Source organism: Triturus cristatus, chromosome 3_2, assembly GCF_964204655.1.
Source record: "Triturus cristatus chromosome 3_2, aTriCri1.1, whole genome shotgun sequence".
Taxonomy (NCBI): Eukaryota; Metazoa; Chordata; class Amphibia; order Caudata; family Salamandridae; genus Triturus; species Triturus cristatus.
The window spans coordinates 403,673,991-403,695,447 of NC_140584.1; positions in this window are offsets into that span (position 1 = coordinate 403,673,991).

Consider the following 21,457-nt stretch of genomic DNA (forward strand, 5'->3'; position numbering starts at 1 on the left):
TTGCCAAAGAAAAAATGCATTAAGAACAACCACAGTTTCTGTGAGGTAATTGCTGACGATTTCAGAAATAAAGTCAAAAATATCTATGATTCTTTTGAAACTGTTTCCCCTTTAGTTCCTATAGACATTTGTCCATGCTTAGATCCCAGTGATAAGACCTTTCATAGTTTCACACTGGTTGACACGGATCTAGTGGAAAAACACATTAATGAAATTACATCTGGATCTCCTCTTGATCCCTGTCCTCCCGCTTTTTTTAAAGCGATAGCGAAGGAGGTTAGCCCCTCTCTCACAGAATTGTTTAACAATATGTTCACTTCTGGTACCTTTCCGTCCTTGTGGAAGGATGCATCAATACTGCCTCTGATAAAGAAAAACAATTTAGATGACTCTGACCCCAATAACTATCACCCGATATCCAGACTCCCACTACCAGCTAGCAAAAATAGTGGACAAAAATTATGAACAAGCAGCTATCACAGTTCCAACAAAAAAATGACTTGCTTGATCCCTCCCAATTTGGTTTTCGCCCACAACACAGTACAGAAACAGCATTAATTAAGGTCCACCGAGGAGATCAAGAAGGTGATGGATAAGGGGGACGCTGCCGCCCTCATCATCCTTGATCTTTCGGCGGCCTTCGATACTGTGGATCATAACATATTGTTGGTGCGGCTGCAAACGCTAGGGGTCATGGCACTGTCACAAGCCCTGCTATCCCCCTTTCTGAAGGATAGGAGACAAACGGTGACACTAGGCCAGTCCAAATCAACACCTTATGTCCTTCATTGCGGGGTCCCACAGTGCTCATCACTCCGGTACTTTTTAACATTTATGTTTCAGAACTTGCCCCGTTGATCCAAGACTTTGGCTTTAGTCTTACTTCTTACGCTGATGACACCCTGTTGGTGGTGGCAGCATATAAAGATCAAGCCTCCCGATCAAGGCAGTTTCAAAGCTGTATGGTGGAAATAAACAGATGGATGGGAAACCACTGTCTCAGGGTCAATAACGGTCAAACTGAAGTGGTAATCTTTGGGAATCTGCAACCCAGATGGTATGACTGTTGGTGGCCGGCGGAGATGGTGGAACTACCAAGACCAGTCCAGAAGGCAAAAAACCTAGGGGTGATGATAGACAATAAACTTACCTTATCTCAGCAGACCAATGCCATCGTATCCACCTCGCATTTTCTGACTAAGAAATTGAAGAAGATCTTACCATATATTCTTGATGACTCCAAGAGGGTGGTAGTGACTACACTTGTGCAGTCAAAATTAAATTACTGCAATGGACTTGACCTAAATATGCAGAAGCAATACCTACAAAAGCTCCAGATGATTCAGAACGCATCTGCAAGACTTTTACTAACTGTCCCTAAATATGAGTCTGTAACCAAGGAAATTAAAAGACTTCACTGGCTTCCGGTAGTGCAGCACATTAAGTTCAAGGCACTGTGCTTAGCTTATAAGGCCTTGAACGACACCGAACCAATGTTTCTAAAGAAGCCCTTCTCCTGGTATCACCCAGCAAGACAACTGCGCTCTTCAGACACCAGACTCATGATGGTTCCAAGGATTCGAACCTTATGCTGAGGAGGCGCAGTATCTCGTACGGCACAGCAAAATTATGGAATAAGTTATCATTTGCTATTAGAAATGCCGGTTCACTCACCACCTTTAGAATGGACTTAAAAACATGGCTTTTTCAGAACTAGCCGCTTCACCCATGGCTTATCATTGTCCTAGCTCCAAGACACCTCTGGGTATTTGTGCGCTCAATAAGTCTCATTAACATTAACATTAACTCTGGGTCAAGTAGAGAAAATGTGCAGCAAAAAGTATTGTTTGTAATAGTCATGGGACGAATTTACCTTGAAGTAGGTGGGAGCAGATTGCATTCCAAGATTCCTCTGAGGGTGAATCTTTACCTTTATCAGTGAAGTAGGTGGACCATTTGCTCCCCAAAATGGAGTTGGAGTGATCAGATACATTTCCGATTAATTTATGTATCCTGGAAACAACATGACCTCCTGATTGGATGTGTTTAAGAGAAGAGAAAAAGGTAGCATTTTCAGGAACTCATGGAGTTCTAAGTGGGAGAGGGTATACATCTCCTGGAGTGCAGAAAATGATAAAGGTTCGTTATCTGCATATAGATCTGACAATAGAGCAATCCCTTAAATGGGCAAAATTAGGACCTAATGCTGAAGGGCTAGACATTAGAAGCTTCTTGTTCCCTAGTGAAATAGAGGAGGATTTATTAATTTCGGATTCTAGAGTTTTATCGACTATTAATAGGGCTTGAATTTTATCTTTCAAAATGTTTTTGGAATGGACAAAAGAGTGCTAGGTCATGGTCACGTTGACAGCTAGTGGGAACAGGTTGCTAATATGTCTTTCTATACTGGCTCGGGTCTATACAACGGGTACTTTGAGCCACTAAAACGGCTGTTTGATAGTTGAATCAATCAGGGAGGTTGCAGACACCAACTTTGACGGGATACCTGAGTTTTTCAATACTCATTCTGGGTTTCTTCTTACTCCAAATAAATTGGAGGAAATGTTATCTAGTGTTGAACAAAAGGATATAGATAGGCGAATAGGATTCATTCTTGCCAAAACTTTAACCAATTGGGTCACCAACATTTTTGAGTTTCTAATCATCCCCACCGTAAAATATGTTTGAGATACCATGCGGTCAACAAATCTTTAATTTTATCGATTGTTTTGAGTTTATTCTGGGATGTGGTTATCAAGTTATTACAGAACCAAATTCCTAAGTATTTGGTAAATCTAGATTGCAATTGAAAGTTTGAGTTCCTCAGACAGGAATGGTTGCATTGGACATTGAGAGGTAAGACGTCAGTTGTAGCCCTATTCAGGGAGTAGCCTGGAAAGAAAGAACATTTATTAATGATGTCTAGAATAACAGGTATAGGAAGGTCAGGTTCTGTCAATATTAAAAAGTCATCTACATAAGCAGCTGTTTTTTAAAACCATATGACCAAATTTCAACCAGCAATATAGCTTAACATCAATAATAAGGGGTCAATGGCCAGAAGGAAATGTGGCAGCGAAAGTGGGCAGCTTGATAGGTGCCGTTCTGTTATTTTACCAAGCCTGACAGTTCACCATTGTCTCTAATTATGCTGAAGGTTTTGCATACAGTGACATGACCATTTTAATATATAGTTCCCCAAGATTGTATCTATTCAGGCCACCCTCCAAGTATGGCCAAGGCACCTTATAAAAAATCGCAAAGAATGTTCAAACTATGCCGGAGATTTTCACAGACCCTGTTGTTATACAACAGTGTTTAGTGCATCTAAAAAGTAGAGAGTACGGTTTATCCATGTGAGATTCAAAAAACTTTCCAGGAAAGACTGTAGATCAGCTGTTCCTGAAAAGAAGTGGGTTTGACCTTTGTAGACTATCCTGAATTTTGATGGGCCCATAAAGGAGTGCTGAATCCCTCTATCTGAATGTGTTTTCCTGAGTGCCAAAAACCTTTCCTTCTGATGACGGTATCTTTTGCAAGGTTTGGAGAAATGGTTATTAACCCTGGGTGGAGTTGCAATACGCGGAACTCCGCGAAGTGGCAAAAAAACTCAGCCGCACTACGTGGAGCTCCGCAAGCGGCGAAGTTCCATAGGAAAATGCAGTTTGCGGTGATTGCACAGTGCTGGATGCTTGTCCGAACTGTGCAATCATTGCAAACGGCACCTTGCACAGTGCAAGCGGTCTCCTCTTTCCTTTACTCCGCTTAAGTAGATTTTTACTTGAGCGGCAGCTTTCTCAACGCGAACGGGCAGGTTCTCAATGCGAGCAGTTGCGCGCATATGCGACCACTCGCAATGAGAAACCTGACCCCCCCCGCCGCGTTGAGAAATCTTGCCGGGAGGTTTATTTTCCACGCTCGCGCTCGCCAACTTGATGTTGACAATCGCGAACGAGGAATAATCTCACCGGGAGGTGGATTTTCCACGCTTGCGCTCGCCAACTTGACGTTGGTGAATGCGAGCGAGGAAAAAAACTCCACTCCGCTGCGCAAAGCGGAGTTTTCCAGACCTCCGCGAGCTCCGCGTAACGCGGAGTGCGGAAAACTCCTCAAACTCCACGAGCGAAGCGGAGTTCACCGCCCAGGGTTAAGGGTTATCCTGGAGCCCAGTCCTTGAAACAACTTGATTTTCTTCATGTGGGCTAGTATAAGTTCAGTATGCTGATGCCAGAGTGGGTTAAAACTTAGCACACAGATTTGTGGCATTTTTAGGTTTAAGTTTGTTAATCGGGTGTGCACGCTCAAGCTCAAAATCTTTAACAAATGAGATGTCGAGGACTGATGGGATCCAGGACTCAAGAAAGTTGATCACTGAGGGAGCCTTTCCTCAAAGCCTTCAGGTAGGCTGAAAATTCAATGGCTGCTTCATCTATTGCAATCCTTCAATTCAGTGATTTCAAGTTTTAATGAGGCTATTACAAAATTGGTTTTAGTTAGGTGTTTGGATTTAGCTTAGGCACGGTCTTCAACTATCCCAATTCTGCCTTCCGCATTTGACATCCTAAGGTTGAGATCTTTAAAGTCCTTTCTGATCCCTTAAACCTCAACTTGTAAAAGATAAGTATTTTTTTTAATACCCTGAGCTTTATCGTGTACATCATTTAGTTTTTTGAAAATGGCGTCAAGAGTAACGGCATTGTTTTGCTTTCCCTCTATTGGGGATTCGGGAATCGGGGGTTCCTGTTCAGATATTTTAAGGCTGCTTTTCCTTTCCTTTCCTTGGATCTCCTTGTAATCCTTCATTTCCACCATAGTTGATGGTACTGCAAAGTGAGGGCATGGGTTATTTAGCCACTACAGTATGGATTACAGATGAGTCATATTACCAAAGCTTTACCCTCTAGGTCATGCAAACCGGTGATGTCTAAGAAATAGCAGAACTGTTTTTTGGGCTGCCTACAACAACCAACACGTCAAAAACTAGGGCAACTATAACCACACCAACAAAGGGATTCTGTTCACTCAGGACGCTGGTGAATAAAAAAAGCACTGTATCTCTGTCCTCCCCTGTGGTAGAAATTAAAAAGTGGCCGATTTAGACAAGGGCAAAATTACAGGAGCAGAGGATAAGGGAGAATCTGACCATAGCAGTACGCCTCCTGATCCTGACTCTGTTCATGGTTCATGAGAGTCGAGGCTAGAGCTCACCGGATCCATTGTTGGTAAAGTCAGTAAAAAATTTGCACCGCAGAGGATGGAGAACAGGGCAGGACTGGACATAGCGGGCATCAGGCGTTTCCCCAGGTGGCTGGAAGGGTGGGGGCTGATTTTGCAATGGCGGGACTTGTTTGGTTACTGGGGGCCGGTTTTGCAGCAATGCTGCAATATCGGCTCCACGTAACAAAGGCAGCATGCTTCACACTTGCCTCCTCTTCCCCCGGGAGTTGGTACGTCAAAATTGCCTGGGCAGCTTTGGGTTCCCAGTCCAGCCCTGATCAAGAAAGGGTAGATAATACCTGGCGGTGTCGGTTTGCCACTCCTCCACTTCACCATAGTTCACCCACAATCTGGTCTCAGTAGGCCACACGCTCCGTATAAGTGAGCTGCCTCCATCCCCCTGGGAACACCATGCATCCCTTGTGACGTGAGACCCATGGGAAGAGGGCAGGCTATCCATCCAGAGTCACACGCTTCCACCCTGATGCTGTTCCAATGCAGCACATTTCCCCGCAAGCAGGAACCCCGATGGTTGTAGGGATCTTCTTAGCAGGGCAGACCACTGCCAGAGATCGCAGGGGCAAGCCAGGGTTCACAGCTGAGACTTTTCAGGCATCAGACCACGGATCTGAACTCGTGAGTCCGCTCTTGTACGTTTTGAGCTGCCGTCATGGTCGGGGATACAATCGCCTCAGTCAGCTAATCAGGAACAATCAGGTTTCCATTGGCTGATAAACTATGGCTCAGTGCGTAGGGCTCACAGGAGCTCAAAAAGAGACTGCCATCTTAAGTGGATGCCAAGTCACGCTCCTTAGTTTTAGGTATTTTACCCAAAACCAATTAAACTTATTATTCAACCTCAAAAGAATGAAAGGTCCAGAGTGCCTGGGACAATTGCAGATTTTGAAATATAGGTTGTATTAAACTCTCTGTAGTGGGCACACAAACCATAGAGGAAGATTACAGGAGGTCAAATGCTCAATCACCCTGGGTAAATCTTTTAATCACTCCCTGTGAGTGTTCTGCTATCTGATAAAAAATCGTAGTGCCAGGAGTGGCATGAACACAGATAGTTAATATTGTGCATAAAAAAGTGAAGGGTGGAACGCTTGAAATAAACTCAGCCATTAGAAATTGTTCTGGATTGCTTTCCATTTTATTTCACCGTGCTGTGCAAGGCAAAACGATATAGGACCTTACAAATGATAGTAAAGCATGGATGTTGATTCACCAAAAAGCCTGGGGTAGTGGAAGTGACAGGACATACCCTTTGACCGGAATTCCATCACAGGTAGTGACATTCCAGGACCCCGAGGTCTTCCCAGGACAACGGATGGGGCTCGCATGGAAACAATGTTGATGCTAGGTCCTTCTACATTGGGTCAGGTGTTAGTAACACAGTGAGTCCCCCTGGCTGATCTCTTACTCTGGAGTACAGTGCCGTCAGCTACTTGTACATTTTTATTTTGTTCTCTTGTGAAATTGTTTCTGTATAATGTTAACACAGAAGCCATTCAGAAAAGGCCACCTGTGTGCCTGCATGTGCAAGGACAGCTAGCACCGTGAATGGCTTTTTGTAAATCTTTTTTTTTTTTTTTAAGTTTGAGTTTATTGAAGAAATAAAGAAGGGAAGGAAAAGGGGAGGGAAATGGGGAGTAGTCATCATGATAGACATATACAAAATATAAGCAATTCAATAGAAACTCTCATGAAAAGCAAATATAACAAGCATGAAGCTTACATGAACAAAGCCTACGTATAGTAATAAAAAATACCATATAATATAGTAGAACGTAATATCGTAACAAAAAAGGCACTACGGAAACAAGAAAATCATGGTGGTTTACGCACCTCAACTGTGTTAGGGTCTGGAGAGGTGTGCGCTGGAGCAAAGGGGGAGAGATAGGATACCAAAGGGAGCCAAATCAGGTCGCGTTTAATTGCCAGGGAAACGGGAGATACTTAATTAGTATCTAAGCGATGGTGGAAGCAAACTGCATTCCACCAAGATTGGTAGGAGACATTTGCAGCCTGCTTCCAATTAGAAGTAATGGTATGGAAAGCTACAGCAACTAGAAGGTCAAGAAATAGATAATGGGAAGGAGATGGCGGGAGTGTCGGTGATAGGGAACCTAGAAAAACTTGCAAAGGGGAAAAGGGAATTTGAAGTTGGAATATCTTTTGAATTTGCGTCCAGACTAGGTGCCAGAACTTGGAGATAGGAGGGCATTCAAACAATATGTGTTTGAGATCTGCAGCAGGACAGGAACAGGACCAACAAATAGGGGATGTATCAGGAAAAAACGGGATAAAGCAAGTGGAGTACATAAAGTTCTGTTATAAATGAAATATAAGGTTTGGGTAGTATTAGTAGCTCTAGAGGCTTTATGAAGCTTAGCCCATATTTTGTCCCAAAAAGGTATTGGCCAATCTTGAGAAAGATCCAATTCCCATGCGTTCTCAATTTTAGATTTTAGTCTATCAGTGGAGTATCGAAAAGAGTTATAAATAGCAGAGGCTGAGGGAGACGACTCCAATAATAAAGAAGTAGCTTTGCGTTCTAAAGGAATATTGGTAGATGGTGCCAAAGAGCGAAGATATAAGATCAAGACTGGGAGAAGGGCATTGTATTGCAATCGAGCAGAAGAGGGCAGGGAGAAAGAGGATTGAAGTTCTTGGAATGAGAGAGGAGTATCTTGGGAAATTAATTGAGAGATCCAACACAATCCTCGAGAATGCCAAGTCTTCCAAAATATGGTGCGATTACGAATTTTGAAAAGAGAGTTGTGTTTGTAAATCTTTATTAGAAGAAACATTTGAAAGAGTTCACTTGTCTGTACTTAGGTGTGCAAGCTTCTTCTTTTTTTTTTTTTTTGAAGAAACCTTTATTACACATTAAAGAGATACAAACAAGGGCCTACAACCACACGGGCCGGCCGCTAGAAAGCTCGGGAGCCAGCAAGGCAACTCCATACATTCAAATAAGTCAGAAGCAAGAGCTCCCGAAAGTTCAAAAGCACATATAACAGACCGCGGCCATAGTCCAAGGGCAATCGAAAAGAACGGTTTCATATTTTCTAAAAAAGAAAAAAAAAAAAAGAAAAAAAAAGGAAAAGAAAGACCCACAATAACACACAAACAAGGCAATGAGAGTCCGAAATAGCATTGTGCGCTCCCCAGGACGGGGGAAGATCCATATTATCTAGAATAACTCTTGACAGGAGGTGGTAGTGGGGGGCGGCGGGAAAGGGGACAAAGCATGCACAATTACGTAGAATGTGCGGCTAGGGGGACAAAGCGACGTCGACCTCTCGCGGCAGAGGCGGAGCACAGATATTCTCACGATAGGAATTCCATGGACCCCACACCTTAGTCCACCTCCCAGGCTTGCCTCTCGCCACATACACCGTCTTCTCCCTGAACATACACGAATCCATATTCTCCTTCCATACCGAAATCGTAGGCGGCCTCGGGGAACCCCACAACTGTGCGATATTGCGCTTAGCCACCATGTACCCCAGAGTCACCCACTGTGTCTGCGCCGCGTTATAGTCATTTGGTTTCCAGACATTCAGCAAACACCTCCTGGCCTCTGGTAACAAAGCGACATGCGTGACTTCCTCCATTACAGTATGTACCCCGTTCCAAAATCGTACAACCTCCGAACATTCCCATAGGATATGAAGAAAGGTACCCAACAAGCCACAGCCACGCTTACACAGTCCCTCCCTTGAATAACCCATACGTATCAAACCCGGCCCTGTGACATACACTCTATGGAGTATCTTCAGCTGCACAAATCTAAGGCGGGCCGGGATCGCCACCTCTTTCGGGGAGGCCACCGCCGATACCCAATCCTCATCGTCCAGTTCCAATCCGTCGGCCGTCCACGCCTCCCGCAGATGGGTCAGCAAGTCCGTATGATCATTAATAAGTTTTTTATAAATCAGGGAAATAGTGCTGTCGGGCACATAGCCGTCTAACACCCTATCTTCCAACGGGGAATATTCTGGGATAGCAGCGACATCCGGAAAAACCGAACACAGCGCATGGTGGACCTGTGCATATCGAAAGTACTCCCTATCATTTAATTTGTATTCAGTTTTGAGCATGTCAAACGTTTTAAAGGACCCTTTCGCCCAGAGGTCACCCACCTTACTTATACCAATCATGTCCCATTTCTCAAAGCGTTTCGTTTTCCACAGACAACCCAAACGCTGGGAGGCATACAACGGTGTCGCTTGAGTCAAGCGATCCCTCCACCCCATCGCGGCATTCGCCGCATGCCACATGCGTACCGCAACTTGCGTTGGTCCTGTCAACCGTGCGTCCGGAGTCGCCGAATACAGTGCCCTGTTGTAATCCCCGCCCGGAAGTAATAACTTATCCATCTCGAAGGCCGGATTCAAAGCAGGACCGTATATCCCGTGGTTCACCGCCGCCAATTGAGACGCCCAATAGTATCTTTTAATATCGGGGAGGGCGACACCCCCATCGTACCAAGGGAGTGTCAACTTGGCGAGAGCGATCCTCGGTCGCCCGTCCCAAAACAGTTGGCGCTGTAGACCCTCCACCTCACGGAAGTAACGGGCCGGCACGACATCCAGCGTATTTTGTAAAGCGTACAAAAAACGAGGCAGCGACATCATTTTAAACAATGCCGCCCGTCCGAGCGGCGAGAGCGGAAGCCGTCGCCACCTTGCGACGTCGGCCTTCAATCGCTGGAGTGGAGGGAGAAGGTTCCGCTCGTAGCGGATCGCAGGGTCCAGTGATATGAAGATCCCCAAATATTTGAACCCCAATGTAGCAATCTGAATAGGGCACCCCCGCGGCAAGAGGGGGGCCCCGCCCGAGAGGGCGTAAACACATGACTTGGCCCAATTGATAACCAGGCCAGAATTACGACCGAAGGAATTCAATACGTCCACCAATACAATTAGCGACTGTCGAGGAGAGGTGAGATACAGAAGGATGTCATCAGCATAAAGGGAGACACGGTCCTCGAATTCCAGCGTCCATCTAATGCCCCGCAGCGACGGCTCCCAACGCAACCAGGCAGCGAGAGGCTCTAAAGAAAGTGCGAAGAGGAGGGGTGACAACGGACGTCCCTGCCGCGTACCTCTCCCCAGCGCGAAGGGAGCCGACGCCCTACCATTCACCACAACCTACGCCAATGGGTCAGCGTATAGCAATTTTACCCACCCAATGAATTCAGGGCCAAACCCGAATTTCGCTAACGCAGCCCAGATATACAGCAACTCTAAAGTGTCGAACGCCATGGTAGCGTCCAAAGACGCCAAGATGGCCGGCTCACACATATACTCCACTCTAGCAAGCACGCCATGCAACCGCCTCAGGTTCAGGGCGGTATTACGATGAGGTATAAAACCGGACTGGTCCTGATGAATCAAGTCGCCCACGACCCGAACCAGACGATTGGCCAATACCTTAGCCAGAATTTTGGGTTCCGCGTTCAACAACGAGATAGGCCTGTAGGAGGCACAGCAGTCTTGCGGCTTCCCCTCTTTATGTATCACAACTATGGTGGCGAGACGTTGGTCAAGGGGGAGGGAGCCCGCCGCCCGTGCAGCGAGGAACATGTCACGGAGATATGGTGCTATCTTATCTGGACGCAACTTATATAGTTCAATGGGGAGACCATTGGGACCCATGCCTTACCAGAAGCGATCGAGCGAATGGCCAGAGCAATCTCATCCGGCGACAACTTCGCCTCCATCAGTATGCTATCGGCCTCCGAGAGGGATGGCAATGCAATATCTCTAAGTAACAGATGAGAGTCCTCCTCCGAGCACCCAGAGACCGGAGAGTATACCCCACGGAAGTAATCCGTGAAACAGTCAAAAATTTCCACCGGGTCAGTCACACACACGCCATCCACTCTCTCCACAACCGGCACCACTCTACTCGCTCTCTCCTTCCTGTCCAACCAAGCAATCAACTTCCCGGCCTTATCTCCCACATCATACAGTCGTCCTTGTTGCTCTCTACTCATCTTTTTAGCAGCATCCGTGACCAGCGCTCTATAATCTGACTGTTTAAGGTTGAGAACGTGCAATTTCTCGTCCGTGACACCCCGCTCCAGATCCCCCTCCATCTCAGCTATGTCAGTTTCCAGGCGGACCACTTCTTCCCTCCCGCACCTCCTAGCATGGGAAATAAGAGACAAGGCTTGCCCCCGGATCACCGTTTTATAACCTTCCCATAGGGAGATAGCAGACGACACTGACCCCACATTATCTTTGAAGTAGTGATCAATGGACTTAACCAGTTCAGCGCGAACATTAGGGTTACGTAAATACCAGGGGTTAATTGGCGCTACTCTTCCCTCCGCCCCAGGAACAACCTCCGTCTGCAACAATAGAGGGGAATGGTCAGAAATACCTCGGGCCAAATGACGCACCTCCCCGATCATTCCAGCCTGGAACGCTGGCATAAGTATATAATCAAGTCTCGAGAGACTCCCGTGGCCCCCGAGTGGAAGGTGTATTGTGCCTGTCCCGGGTGCATCAGTCTCCAGCAATCTATAAGTCCTAAAGTATCTAGAAAGCCACCCAACCAGGCCTGGGCTCTAGGGAGATCCCTGGGGGGGTGACGGTCCTCCATACCGGATACAACAGCGTTAAAATCACCCCCTAACACCAGAACCCCCCCAGGGAGTCCCAGGACCAAACGCCCCAAATCCGCAAACGTAGCCGCCTGCAATCCAGGCGGCACATAAACAGCAACAAGCGAAACAGTTCTACCCTCCCATATCCCCACCAATGCCGCATATCGCCCTCTATCATCGTGGAGCACCTCATCCACCTCCAACGGGAGAGAGGCCCTGACCAAGATACCCACTCCCCTAGAGCCAGAAGTGAAACCAGAGTGAACAGCTAGGCGATAGCCCCGCCTATTCAGGGCATGGAAGGAGTTCCCAATCAGATGTGTCTCCTGCAGGAAAACAATGTCGGGCGAGATCCGTTTCAAAAACTGCAACACCACCCCGCGCTTGATCCTATCCCCCACTCCGTTCACATTCCACGAGAGTATTCTCAATCCCTTACCCCCCACCCCGCTCCCGTGCATAATGCCCACATCCCGGAGAACACAACCAGAACAAATCAGCAGCTAACCTCACATTGCCTTGTGAAACAAATAAACATTCCCCAACTCCCCCCCTCCCCACCAACCTTCCCGTTACAACTCCCCCCACCCTGCACCGCTGCGTGAGCCCATGTAGCCCCCCCAACTTGCAGTGTGCCTGTCGCCCTAACATTAACTATTGCTACAAAAAGAAAACCCCTGAGGAGGAAAGAGCCTCACTGAGCACCCCACAACCCCCAGGCATTGAAGGATAAGGTGCTGAATAGAAACACCAAACCAAAATATGGAAGTGCCATCACAATAGTCAGTCACCGGGAACCAAAAGTCTACTCCTGTCCAGCCGCGCCCGCTCCGTTCCCCTCGATCTGTCCCTCTCGACGTCGTTGCTGAGGCAGGGTATCAAGCCAATCTCCAACCTCCTCCGGCCGATCAAAGAAGTGCGTCCGGTCCTCAAACTCAACCCGCAACCTGGCCGGAAAGAGCATCGCATATTTCAGGTCCATGTCTCTCAGTCGCCGTTTGACACCCATGAACTCCTGTCGCGGCTTTTGGACCAATTGTGTGAAGTCCGGGTAGAAACTTATATGAGTGTTCTCGAACTTCGTCGGCCCACTCACCCTCGAGGCCTGCAGTATAGCGTCCCTGTCCCTGAAATGAAAAATGAAATGAAAAATTCTGGCGATGATGGGCCGTGGGGGAGCGCCCGGTTTGGGCTTACCACCCGGAGCTCAACCGCAAAGAATTTACTCATGCCTTTGGGTGCGAGAAGATCACAAGGTCTTCCACAAAGAGGTCAGCAGCAGGAACCTCCGATTTCTCCGGCACCCCGATTATGCGCACATTATTCCGCCGAGCCCTTCTTTCAAAATCCTCCAATCGACGGGCAGACAAAGCAGTGGACGTCCGCAGATTACGGACCTCGGTTTGCAGGTCAGACACATCCGTTACCAGACTCGACGTCGTCAGACCCAAGGATTTGACCTTTTCATTCGTTTGTGAAAGGTCCGCTCTGACTAGGTTAACGTCGATCAAAACTGTGTCCAATTTATGGGCCAATGTATCGAATCGCTGGCCGACCGCCGCTTTCATCTCTTCGATGGCACCCATGACGTCCTGCAGTGTTAACTCCATTGACGATCCCGGGCCATCCTTGGATCTTTCCGGCGACTTATGCGGGCCACCAGGGGAACCTCTCGACTGGGTATAGCGGTCCATGCTGTTAGCTTGGGTATGAGCTCCCCGCCTAGTCGTCTTGGATTTTTGCTTATCTCCGTCCAATCTAGCCGCCATTGTCTGATGAGCGTCAAGGGTGTCGGCCACCAACACGATGAGCGAACACCGGAGAACCAATCTAGAACGCCTCGGAGACCCCAAAGGGTAGTCCCAGCTAGTGGCCAAGAGCAGGCAGGGTACCCAATCGTCCCTCTGTAAATGTGTAATGACAATCCAAGGCCCCTCAGGTTCAGCGAGGAGACCTGAAAACGAAAGTGAAAGTAGGGGGTACGCACCGGCCCAAGTCCTGCATGCCGTTGTTATTCACTTTCTGCCCGGGCACCACGCCAACTCGAGTCCGGGGCAAGGTCTGGAGTAGGCCGCCAACTTGGAGTCGATGCTATTCCGGCTCCCGATGTCCGATTTGAATTTGGACAGCAGGTATCACCTCCACGTAGGTTCGCCCGTGGAAGCCCGTCGATAAAATGAGGATCAATTCAGGATAGACGTAGGAGGTTGTGGAGGCCCTCGGGAGCCCTGTGCCTACGCGGCCATCTTGGTTGCGCGCTAGGCTCCTCCTCCGTGCAAGCTTCTTCAGCCATTTTTAAATGATTGTTCTGATAACGTTTTACAAAAACAGTTTGTAAAGAGCACAAGCACTGGAAAGGCAAAAGATCAGCAATCAAAGTTAGAACTATTGGCCTTGTCAATGCTTGTTGATTTTTGCAATAGACATCAGTAGGAGCCTGGGCTACAAACAAGGAACGTTGTGCCTGCATGGCCATGTAAATGAAAGTTTTACATTTAGCAGAAGGCACAGGGGTCTGCAGTAAGAGATCAGTTAGGGGCCCTCACTACACTATGTCAGGACAGAGATGCGCCTTGCACTGTGTGAGAAAGGTAAAGCGGGCAGATCCCTTAAATGGGGGTGTTTGCTTTCTTGCCAGCGGGATAGCATTTTAATTCACTAGTGTGTGCATCACATGCACTGAAGAGTGTTTTTATATTCCAAATTAAATGCATTCTGGAGTGTGATGCAAATTATAACGAATTATTAATATAGTGTATCAACAGAAAGTAAGCAGGCCTCATCAGAGCCCCGTTTCGCGTCTGTCCCTGGCACTGCCATGGTGATGAAGGAGGCCATGAGTCGTAAGAGCGGTGCCAGAGGTAGCAGGGGCAAGCCAGGGTTCACAGCTGGGACCCCTAAATGACATCCAGGTAGTAAAGTTCTATGAAAATGCACATGACGTAATTTAAAACAATATAATACAGCTCATGTAGTATGATGTAAAATATAAGATAGCACAGAATAATATAACGTGACTTTCACCCTTGGAACTTTCAAGGGCATCTCCCACCATAGAGCCTGCCCACTAGCCCTGTCCAAAGAGGGTCATCTCCATTGAGGCCTGATTTTCAATGGTTCATCTGCAGGGACTCATAGGCCCCTGTTTATCATAGTGAAACAAATAAACTACTAATCTGTGAATCCATAATGATAATCTTTAGAAAGCAAAGGAATTTGGTGACGTAGTTCCATTTTGCAGAAAAATGGTATCATCGTTTATGCTCCAGTAGGAAGTGCCACCACTAACAGCACTGTGGGCTAGATTTACTATTTAAAGTAACGGAGCACTTCCTGAAAATTGAAGTGCTGCATCGCACAAGGATAAAAGAATAGGGTAGCACCACAGTCAGCCGCTGATGATGTCATCGGCTATGCTTAGGCTTATAGTGCTGTTTTGCATGATACTCAGCCTTGAACTGAGGTGCCAAAGGAAGCCAGCAGTGTCTAGTGTCGGATTTGTACTCGATGTACAACTCCTATGCGCAGACAACAGAATATGGGCTAGACATGGGTGATGTGTTGTTTTCATTTAAAGCACACCAGCTTCATATATGTGTATCAGATGATGCACCATGTGACCCCTTTATTGTATCTGGTTTCTTTTGGTGTGAGCATTAGGTGCAAAGCCAGATCATATTAGTTAGTAGGTCTGGCCTTGTGCCAAAACCTCTGGGTTTTGCCACATTTTACCCCAGACTCGCCACCTTTGCATAAATTAACAGAAAGTGATTTTTCCTTTCTGCGGTGGTAAACTTCCAGTGCAAAAAACTTTTGCGCCTGAAAGTTGATTGTTGTTGTCATTTTTAGGTCTCGCCTAGGCAGCACATGCGCTGTCTCGTCGAGAGATGCTGTATACAATATAGTGAGGGAGGCTACGCCTCCGTTTTCTGATTCATTCTTCAGTTGTTTTTTAAAAATCTGCTTCTTGCTATTTGTTAAGCGTGTGTTACGTCTCTCCTTTTTCCCTCTTGGGCACACCTTTAGCTATTGGCCCCTTTACATGGTATTCTTGATTTTGTTTCGTGTTTTTGTTGTTCGTGGATCTCTTTTTTAGGTCTCGCCTACGCAGCGCGCATGCGTTGCATAGGAGGGCCTTTAGCCGTCGCTCTGGTCATTTCCAAGCACACACTCGTGCTTGTGGTGGCATCCACCTTGCGGGAGCGTGCAGCGGCGCGCCACAAGCACGAGTGCAGTGTTTGAAAATGAGCAGACTGTGCGCGCGCGCGTGCAGGCACCACTCCCAGGCTTGTTTTGGCTGCTAACAGTCCCCAGCCTGGCACTGGAGGGTTCCGTTTACACTCAATCACAAGTTACTAAATTAGTTTGAAGTTACAACCTTACCTGCATAGTGGTCGAACACCGTAGGGACGTACTCCTCTGGGAACGCATCATTCGCATAGCTCATCAGCAGACATGTTTTGCCAACCGCGCCATCCCCTACCACCACACACTTGAGCATCTTCACAGTCCTGTTGCCGGCATCTTCCTCTCTCGTGCCCATTTCACTGACCGGCAAACTCCACAGGCAGACAAGCAGCAGAGAGCTCTGTTAGCTCACCGACCGGCAAACTCCACAGGCAGACAAGCAGCAGAGAGCTCCGTTAGCTGTTTTCTTTCTTTCTTGAAAGCTCAAGAAATCACTCCAATGCCCCCATGCTGTTGCAATATCCTCTAACAATCACCACATTTTGCAAACAAATGGGGTAATTGGCCGTTTTGACCATGTATTTCTAAAATACAGATCCCCTTACTGGTTTGAGTCCAGAAGCTTAACTCATTCTGACAGAGATATCTTGGAATGTGTTGCAACACAGAAATACAGTTAAAAATCGTGTGAGCCTTTTTTGACTTTCCCACTTTCCTCCAGCCCAGCTACAGAAACCGAAGACTCTTGCTGCTAACCCCACCCAATTAGCCTCAGATGTTCGGGGTCTCGTGTGGCATGGAGTATTAGTCGGCAGTAGGGATTTTTCTCTTTCTCCGGCGTGTTGTGCATGTCAGGAAATCATGAGTTTCCTGCTGAATTCCATATTGGGATCAGTGGGTGGACACATCAGGGCGAGCTCAGAGGAAAGAGTTCTCTACCATCCCGTTCACACTTTTTGAGTGAATAAAACTGTGTCACCCAGCTGTCTGGTGAAAAAAAGCAGCTGTAGTGCAGCTTGGTGCACTACAGCTGCTAGTGCAACTACCTCTCTCTCTTCCTCTCTCTCTACCTCTCTCTCTCTACCTCTCTCTCTCTACCTCTCTCTACCTCTCTTCCTCTCTCTCGCTCTACCTCTCTACCTCTCTCTCTGCCTCTCTCTACCTCTCTCGCTACCTCTACCTCTCTACCTCTCGCCCTCTCTACCTCCGTATCTCTCTCTCCCTACCTCTCTACCTCTCTCTCTCTACCTCTCTCTCTACCTCTCTATCTCTACCTCTCTACTCTCTCTCTATCTCCACCTCTACCTCTCTCTCTCTACCTCTACCTCTCTCTCTCTACCTACCTCTCTCTCTACCTCTCTCTCTCAACCTCTCTACCTCTCTACCTCTCTACCTCTCTCTCTACCTCTCTACCTCTCTCTCTTCCTCTCTCTCTCTACCTCTCTCTCCACCTCTCTACCTCTCTCTCTACCTCTCTACCCCTCTCTACCTCTCTCTCTACCTCTCTACCTCTCTCTACCTCTCTACCTCTCTCTACCTCTCTACATCTCTCTCTATCTCTCTCCCTCTCTCTACCTCTCTCTCTCTACCTCTCTACCCCTCTCTCTCTACCTCTCGCTCTACCTCTCTACCTCTCTCTCTCTACCTCTCTATCTCTCTACCCCTCTACACCCCTCTACACCTCTCTACCTCTCTAAACCTCTCTACCTCTCTACCTCTCTCTACCTCTATCTCTCTATCTCTCTACCTCTCTACATCTCTCTCTACCTCTCTCCCTCTCTCTACCTCTCTCTCTGTACCTCTGTACCTCTCTACCCCGCTCTCTCTCTACCTCTATGTCTCTCTCTACCTCTCTCTACCTCTCTCTCTCTCTACCTCTCTCTCTACCTCTCTCTCTCTCTCCCTCTCTCTCTATACCTCTCTACCCCTTTACACCTCTCTACCTCTCTACCTCTCTCTACCTCTCTACACCTCTCTACCTCTCTCTACCTCTCTCTACCTCTACCTCTCTACCTCTACCTCTCTCTACCTCTCTACTGCTCTCTCTACCTCTCTGTACCTCTCTACACCTCTCTGTGCCTCTCTATACCTCTCTACACCTCTCTAGCTCTCTCTAGCTCTCTCTACCTCTCTACCTCTCTCTACCTCTGTACCTCTCTCTACCTTTCTACCTCTATATCTCTCTACCTCTCTACCTCTCTCTACCTCTCTACCTCTCTCTACCTCTCTACCTCTCTCTACCTTTCTACCTCTACCTCTACACCTCTACACCTCTCTCTACCTCTCTCTACCTCTCTCTACCTCTCTCTACCTCTCTCTACCTCTCTCTACCTCTCTGCCTCTCTCTACCTCTCTCTACACCTCTCTACACCTCTCTACCCCTCTCTACCTTTCTCTCTACCTCTCTCAAAGATGGCTGCAGCATCTACGTGGGATGCGGTGGACTAAGTGGCAGCTGGTGCCTGATAGCACTGCTTGTCCTTTAAAAAAAACAAGCATTGGCATAGCCAATAGGTCTCCCCTTTGGGACCTCATAAATGTTTAGTTATCCAGTGCAATATCCTTGGTGCAACAACATCAAATGTTGCATGGCTAAACACTTATAAGGTCCCAAAGGCGAGTCCTATTGGCTATGCCAATGTTTGTTTTTGTTCATGCGACAACCCACGCAAGGTTTTATTAATTATCGGCCAGTGTGTTTCTCTTTGGCCCAAATTGAGGACTTCTTCCATGGTCTCCTCCGAGAATGGATTAAAAGTGCTTCAAACGTTCGATGGAGCCCTTTTGTTGTGAACATTCCATCGGGGGAGGGAGTGTCGGGTGGTCGAAGACCAGTGTACCTCGGTCCCATTTGCAGTTCTTTATGATATAAATCTATTTTGAGCAGCATCATTCGACGCTGCTCTAACAAGCGCAATGTTCCTGGTTTTATTGTACAGAGCTGTGAGAACTGTACTGACGGGCCTCTCTCTTCCAGTCCCTCTGCGGCCCAGCGGCCTCCTCTTCCGACAGACCCCAGTCAGGACTGCAGACTGAAAGCAGCCCTCGGGCCGCCTGGCTCTCGTTAAACAGGAAAACTTCAGTTCTGTCAACGCCAGCGAGGGAGTTTAGCTGCAATAAAACATGAACCGAAAATTCCATCCTGGGGTCTTCCTGGCACTGTGTGAGTTAAGGAAAACAGATGGCCCTGTCCTTAGCAGCTGAGCCAGCAGTCCTGTTCCTCCCCCCCCCCCTCCCCTCTCCCGCCAACCCCTGTTGGGAAAGGGAGGTGAGGAGACAGGCCTGGGTAGGCTGCCTGCATGTCAGGGTAGGCTACCTGCAGGCCAGGGGCTGCCTGCAGGTCACGGTAAGCTGCCTGCAGGTCTACCAGTGCTGTGGGTAGTCTCCTTGTAAGGGTCTGAAATATCCCAGGTCGTGTTGCTGACCCACCCGCTCCACAAAATGTTTTCGAAAGACTCCAATGATTTTTTTTTCTTTTTAGAGTTTTATATAGCGCGGTTTACATGAGCACCAGTTTCTTTACAGACGGACACATTCATTTTTTGTTAGGCACGGGGAGATTAAGTGATTTGCTCAGATTCACAGGATGTTCAGCGTCCCTGCCGAGACTCCAACCCGGTTCCCCAGCTTCGAGCTCTAGCCGTTAGGCTACATCCTCTCTTAAAATTGATAAACATTGTCTCAAATCTCTCTGAAATTGAAAAAAATTGCTTCGGCACTGAATATATTTTTATCTCTCGGTTTTCATAGCACAGCTGTCCAGCCTGCACATTAACAATATTAATAGAGTGGGTTTTGGGTCTTTCCGTTACAACCATCGGCTTTCTTTGAGCAACCTCCTTTAGCCATTAGCGTGAGACTTTGTCAATTATGTCTTGGTACAGCCCAGAGAAGTATTCATCTCTCACTTCATGCTCTTGTCTGTTTTGGTGTTTCCTTCGCTTCCTCGCCAGTGCCTACGGGATTACTTTACAACCATAGGCCTTCCTGTCCACTCCTGCTGGGTCCTTCTCAAGAGTCTCCCTCTGATGTGCTACTGCTGCGTGTGTTACCACATTAAACCCAGACCAATTGTCTTTTCCAGTTCTTTGTTCTATGTGAAAAGCTCGTGAGACATCTTCAGTGGGTTAATGTGCCTTCTGTAGAGATCTGTGTGCCACATGCTCCTGAGCATGCTGATTCACCCTTTCGTCCTGGAGATGATAAAATCAGCTTCATCTAGTTGATTGAGGGTAGCACTTCTTATTTACAGTGCTATGAAACTTCAAGAATGTTGTGGCATGAAATATATATTAACTCAAGTTACAGTATGAAATGGAAGTTTCTGTCCTATCCAAAGCTGTATATAGCCTAGAGCTTCTCTATACAGGACAGGCTAACAACATTTTTTACATTTTTATTTTATGTACATCATCAACAAAAGCATTGGAAAACCCAATAGGTCAAAAAGGTGGGACCAAGGGTTGTTAGGCCTCACCTTAGACAAAGTATGCAGGTTGGCTTGCCGCATTTTGTTACCTTACAGGGGGCTTGGAACCCGCCTATTGCTTACCATTAGTTGGTTTCATTGTCACTCTCATTTCCTTGCTTCTCTTTGGTCAGTGCGTGCCAGCTTCACTTCCTCTTCAAATGTTAGTCCCTTCTTTGAGCATGGCCCAAGTACTGCTTCATTTCAGTAATGTCCGGCTTCTCGCATGCTTTCAGATGTAATTAAAAGGTTTTTTTTTTAGCTTCAGCACTCCATACGAGTGCATGTTTTTGCAGTCCACCTGCACACCCCGCTTGCTCTTTTGTTGCCCCGTTGTTATTGCTTGCCCAGTTGTTGTAGTTCCATTGTTTCTTGCCCCATCATTTCTTGCTGTGTTGTTGCTGCCCCGTTGTCGTTTGCCCCGTTGATGTTTGCTTTTTCTCCTCCTCCCCTGTTGATTACACCGCAATCCCTGCCTATCTCCTGCATTGCTTACACTGCCCACGTGTTCTTGCTTGTCCCTAACTTGCTCCTCCCCCGCACTAGAAAAAAACAAAGGAAGATACAGGCAAGGCCTATTGGCTTTGCCAATGCTTGTTTTTGGTAGTTAGGACATCCACTGGTGACCTCAGGCTTGTGCTAGTTCGTAGATTTTCTGTTGTCGAGTGGACATTATCAGAAACTATTTGACTTCTGGGGCTATATCATGAAGGTGTATGTTCACGTGGGCAGAGAGAGTTGTATGTCTTTTTATTTTATAGTTGTAGTTTTTGAAGTGTATATAATTAACTCGCAGTTTCTCTGACTTAAAGTGTGCACAGCTCGGAAACAGAATGAAGCAACTGACTACTCTATTTCTGAGCTGTGCACTAACGCGGAGACGTTCTGAGTTAAGTGTATATGTCCTTTAGCATGTGCATTTACATAAACACAGGGCGCGGTTATGCACACCTTTA